Here is a 6075-nt window from a genome sequence, read left to right as displayed (position 1 = left end):
ACCTGTGATGTATCCCACCCACCAGTACCCCACCTGTGATGTATCCCACCCACCTCTACCCCACCTGTGATGTATTCCACCCACCTCTACCCCACCTGTGATGTATCCCACCCACCTCTACCCCACCTGTGATGTATCCCACCCACCTGTACCCCACCTGTGATGTATCCCACCTGTGATGTATCCCACCCACCTGTACCCCACCTGTGCTGTATCCCACCCACCTGTGATGTATCACACCCACCTGTACCCCACCTGTGATGTATCCCACCTGTGATGTATCCCACCTGTGGTGTATCCCACCTGTGATGTATCCCACCCACCTGTGATGTATCCCACCCACCTGTACCCCACCTGTGATGTATCCCACCCACCTGTACCCCACCTGTGATGTATCCCACCCACCTGTAACCACACCTGTGATGTATCCCACCCACCTCTACCCCACCTGTGATGTATCCCACCCACCTCTACCCCACCTGTGATGTATCCCACCCACCAGTACCCCACCTGTGATGTATCCCACCCACCTCTACCCCACCTGTGATGTATTCCACCCACCTCTACCCCACCTGTGATGTATCCCACCCACCTCTACCCCACCTGTGATGTATCCCACCCACCTCTACCCCACCTGTGATGTATCCCACCTGTGATGTATCCCACCCACCTGCGATGTACCCCACCTGTGCACATAAAACATACACAATGACCAATTATTATACATCAATTTATTTTAAAAAATTAATACATTTAAAATCACTCAAACTTGAAACTCCAAAATAAACACATTTCAACAAAACATATTAAAAACCAAACATTCACCCTCGTCCAGGTGGTGTGGTCAAATAAAGTCTCAGTTGGTCCCTGTTCCGCAGTGACACTACCCTTGGCCTGGTTGCATACCTCCGCAGGGGCATTAGTGGAAGCACATTCGGGGGTTCCGGAGTCTCTCTTTCCTCCTGCCGCACAAAGTTGTGGAGGATGCATGCTGCCTTCACCACGACAACTGCGTTGCCCGGTTTCAGCAGCATGGGCGTGTGGAACACCCTCCACTTTGACACCAGGATCCCAAATGTGCACTCCACCATTCTCCTTGCACGGCTCAACCGAGCACTGAAGTGTAGCTGGCTGGCATCAAGTCCCCTGTCTGGGTACGGACGCATTACATGGTCGGACAGGGCGAAGGCCTCGTCCCCCACAAACACATAGGGGTAGGCCGGTGCCCTTGTCCCAGGCCAGGGTCTGTCACGGGGGAGACGCAGTCTGCCTTCCTCCATCAGCCGGCAAAGGGTCGTACGCTGGAAAATTCCAGAGTCATTGGAACTACCGTACGACCCCACGTCCACGTACACAAACTTGTAGTCCGCATCTGCCACTGCCATTAGAACAATGCTGAAGTATTTTTTATAGTTGAAATAATGGCTGCCACTCCCCACGGGTTTCTGAATCCGGATGTGTTTCCCATCCAGTGCGCCAACACAATTAGGAAACTTGCACTCGGTCCAGAAGCCCTGGGCGATCTCCTCCCATTTCGTGGTGTCCGGCACAGGCATGTATCTGGCCCTCAGTCGCGTCCAAAGGATCCTCGAAGTCCTCACGACGATGCCTGCCACCGTGCTCTTCCCAATACGAAATGTGACATGTAGCGATGTATATGTTTGTCCAGTTGCGATGTACCTACAAGAGAAATAATCGAAATCAATTTTTCATGTCGTTACAGGAGAAAGGTACAAGACAAGGTGGCGCAATATACGGGATGCATATGTGAAATGGCTACGGAAGAAAAAACTTGCCGAACGAAGTGGCAGTGGCGGGGGAAGGCGACAAAAAGACTACCAATTTGCCAAGCAATTGTCTTTCATCAATGCAAGCCTGGAACCTAGACTGTAAGTACCACTACTGTGGGCAGGAACTGAGAGCTCATTTACCATGACTTCGGCCATGTATTGCTATGGCCTCAATTCCCATGGCTAGCGAACTTTTCTCACAAGCTTTATCAAATGTTGGGTAGAAACGGGTGATAAAGTGATTGCTAGTGTTTGCTAGCTCTGTGAATTGACGCCACATGCTGTTTGGCACACCAATAAATATTTTTTTTATCTACAGGACTGAAGACAATTTGGAGCAAGAGGAACCGACCCAGGAGGCACGGTTCAGCAGTGAGGAGAGCTTGGTGGATGATGACGTCGCCGATGTAACCTATTGCCCCGAGGCGAGGAGTAGGAGGAGGGAGTCCTTAATCACAACTCCGTCCTTTGATGATGACTTGGCAGAAGAGAGCTTGGATGTTGAGGTTGCAGGACCGAGTGTGGAAGAAGCTGAACCTCCACAATCGACCGCTATGGAAGCTCCAGGGGAACAAGAACAAAGTGAGGAGCACCGAGAGACTGCAGCACAACCAGCGCGCAGGGCAACCCCGACACAGGCCAGAGGACGGGAAGATGCTGCCACACCACCAGTGAGGACCACCACACCAGTGAGGCGTCGAGGTACCCTCCCCCCAACAAGGAGAGAGACAGAGTCCGAGATGTCCGGGGCTGTCTCCGGACTTCTCGGGATTCTTCAGAGCCACCAAACTCTCATAACCCGGCAGTTGCAAGATGAGGACAGGGGCCATATCATGGAGCAGTACAAGTCCCACATCACTACACTGCAATGTGAGCTCGACGCTGTACATGGGCACTACAGGGACGAGCTTAAAATGATGCATGAGATGCACAGAGGAGAAATCGACCAACTGCGTGCGCAGCATCATCAGTCGGTGGGCCAGCTGCAGAACATGATGCAGCAAATGCATCAACAAAGCAAGGAACTACTGAAATTGCAGGCACACCCGTGTTTTCACACTGTGATGTCTCTAATACCATATCTTGAAAAGGTGCCTTCACAAAACCTGATGGCGTGCCATTCCAATTTGCTGGAGGTGATTAAACAGCACATGGACACGCCATTATTGCAACCACCAATTTTTAGACCCCCACAACCAACAGCGGTGCCCACCTGGCAATCATCACAGATGTACACCGGCTACAGAGGCAGTCAATATGGGCCACCGCTGTCAGGGTCCAGCTCATCCACGACCAGCACCCAAGAGAGTCCAGATTTCCAGGCAGCAACTCCCACCTTTTCTAGTAGTGGTGCCGATACAATTTGAAAAAAAGAGTCAAATTGTTCCTGGACATGCTCCTCTGAATACCTCCGATCCTCGGAGGAAGGATACCATCACAGGGCTTTTTAACTTTTGGTTTTGCTGGACTTGAACTTTAGGGCCTGGTGTCCCCGAAAGACACTACCTGGGTCACAACCTTGTGCCTGTTGCACTGCACCTGTAGTCCTGCACCTGTGCCTTTGATTCCTCTTGTTCCTTACTTTGTTGATCCTAATCACTTGCACAAGACCCTTGGAGCCATGGGTGAAGGACACCTTCACTGGTCGGTGAGAGGCCTAGCCTTTTCACTGACCTGTGTCCTTCATCCATGGCTCAGAGGGTCCTGTGCCAGTCGTTAGGTTTTAGAAGCACTAATAATTTAGGGCCTGGTGTCCCCGAAAGACACTACCTGGGTCACAACCTTGTGCCTGTTGCACAGCACCTGTAGTCCTGCACCTGTGCCTTTGATTCCTCTTGTTCCTTACTTTGTTGATCCTAATCACTTGCACAAGACCCTTGGAGCCATGGGTGAAGGACACCTTGACTGGTCGGTGAGAGGCCTAGCCTTTTCACTGCCCTGTGTCCTTCATCCATGGCTCAGAGGGTCATGTGCCAGTCGTTAGGTTTTAGAAGCACTAATAATTTAGGGCCTGGTGTCCCCGAAAGACACTACCTGGGTCACAACCTTGTGCCTGTTGCACAGCACCTGTAGTCCTGCTCCTGTGCCTTTGATTCCTCTTGTTCCTTACTTTGTTGTTCCTAATCACTTGCACAAGACCCTTGGAGCCATGGGTGAAGGATACCTTCACTGGTCGGTGAGAGGCCTAGCCTTTTCACTGACCTGTGTCCTTCATCCATGGCTCAGAGGGTCCTGTGCCAGTGGTTAGGTTTTAGAAGCACTAATAATTTAGGGCCTGGTGTCCCCGAAAGACACTACCTGGGTCACAACCTTGTGCCTGTTGCACTGCACCTGTAGTCATGCTCCTCTGCCATCGGTTCCTCTTGCTCCTCACTTTGTTCTTGTTCCTAACCACTTGCACAAGACCCTTTGAACCATGGATGAAGGACACCTTGACTGGTCGGTGAGAGGCCTAGCCTTTTCACTGACCTGTGTCCTTCATCCATGGCTCAGAGGGTCCTGTGCCAGTGGTTAGGTTTTTGAAGCACTAATAATTTAGGGCCTTTTGTCCCCAAAAGACACTACCTGTAGTCCTGCTCCTCTGCCATCGGTTCCTCTTGCTCCTCACTTTGTTCTTGTTCCTAATCACTTGCACAAGACCCTTGGAGCCATGGATGAAGGACACCTTGACTGGTCGATGAGAGGCCTAGCCTTTTCACTGACCTGTGTCCTTCATCCATGGCTCAGAGGGTCATGTGCCAGTGGTTAGGTTTTTGAAGCACTTCAACTTTAGGGCCTGGTGTCCCCGAAAGACACTACCTGGGTCACAACCTTGTGCCTGTTGCACTGCACCGGTAGTCATGCACCTCTGCCATCGGTTCCTCTTGCTCCTCACTTTGTTCTTGTTCCTAACCACTTGCACAAGACCCTTGGAGCCATGGATGAAGGACACCTTGACTGGTCGGTGAGAGGCCTAGCCTTTTCACTGCCATGTGTCCTTCATCCATGGCTCAGAGGGTCATGTGCCAGTGGTTAGGTTTTTGAAGCACTTCAATTTTAGGGCCTGGTGTCCCCGAAAGACACTACCTGGGTCACAACCTTGTGCCTGTTGCACTGCACCTGTAGTCATGCACCTCTGCCATCGGTTCCTCTTGCTCCTCACTTTGTTCTTGTTCCTAACCACTTGCACAAGACCCTTGGAGCCATGGATGAAGGACACCTTGACTGGTCGGTGAGAGGCCTAGCCTTTTCACTGCCCTGTGTCCTTCATCTATGGCTCAGAGGGTCATGTGCCAGTGGTTAGGTTTTTGAAGCACTTCAATTTTAGGGCCTGGTGTCCCCGAAAGACACTTGGGCAGCTATGCCCTACAACTCTTCCAGCACAAAGTTGGTGGTTGGTGTTCCTTAAAACTGACCGGGCTATACCATAGATATGTTAATTTTTTGTCTTCCATGTTGGAAGAATGTTTCCATGTTGGAAAGTGGTTGTTTTTGCAATAAAAAAATTTGTTTTTACATACCTCAGTGTGATGAGTAGTTGTTCTTGTGGTGTGACTGCTCTCCTGAACGTGGTATCCTTCTTCCTAAGGTCATCCTTCACCATCTCCAAAAGGGTATCAAACCTGTCAGGAGATGGAAAGGAAGAAGCTGTAAAGTATGTTGTGGGACAAGGTGTTGGGTGGAGGATGGGGGAGGTGTGTTTACAGAGGTTTGGGAGTGTTGTGGAGGGTGGGGGTGTAGTGTATAGCTAGGTATACAGGGGTGTGGGGGTCAGGGTGGTGTGTTTAGCTAGGTATACAGGGATGAGGTGTTGTGGGGGTGAGGGTGGGGTGTTTAGGAATGGTGGGGGTTGGTGTATTTAGGCCTATATACTTACAGGGGAATAGACATCCGAGTGTAGCTGTAGAACTTCTGTGGGTGTCGTCTGAGGTCCCGGTAGAGGGCCTGGAACTCTCTCTTCCTCTGCCTCCTGGCTAGTAGAGGGTGCACCCACCATCTCCTGCGAGGAGCACGCCTTCTCCCCACATAGTAGTAGGTAAACAACAGGAAGGAGAGAATTCCCAGGTAATAAGCGTAAAAAATGACTGGATCCATGGTCCCAACTGCTGTCTCTGTATCCAAGGATGGTCTCCACACGTCCAGCTGTCTCCAACAATGACCCCAGAGCTTCTGCTGACCTCCCAGAACCCCAGGTATTTATACAGGTTGTTATCTCTTTAAGAATCCGGATCCGGACCGCAACCGTGTTCATACCGCACGGAAACCGTATGCAACCGGACCGGATCCGGACCGGATCCGGACAGGA

The 6075-nt window shown here is 51.2% G+C and overlaps 1 long non-coding RNA gene across 1 annotated transcript; it reads right to left on the bottom strand.

The window, feature by feature from the left end:
* Positions 1 to 1596: 1596 nt before the first annotated feature.
* On the bottom strand, positions 1597 to 5726 carry LOC137544082 (uncharacterized). The gene is made up of 3 exons (XR_011025720.1): positions 5647 to 5726; positions 5291 to 5392; positions 1597 to 1680 (listed from the first exon to the last, which is right to left on the bottom strand). It is a non-coding gene; the product is annotated as an uncharacterized lncRNA (long non-coding RNA).
* Between the last annotated feature and the right edge of the window lie 349 nt (positions 5727 to 6075).

The sequence above is a fragment of the Hyperolius riggenbachi genome, chromosome 2 (genome assembly GCF_040937935.1).
Source record: "Hyperolius riggenbachi isolate aHypRig1 chromosome 2, aHypRig1.pri, whole genome shotgun sequence".
Classification (NCBI taxonomy): domain Eukaryota; kingdom Metazoa; phylum Chordata; class Amphibia; order Anura; family Hyperoliidae; genus Hyperolius; species Hyperolius riggenbachi.
The sequence above is the reverse complement of the archived record's forward strand: the minus strand, read 5'-3'. Positions and strand labels throughout refer to the sequence as shown.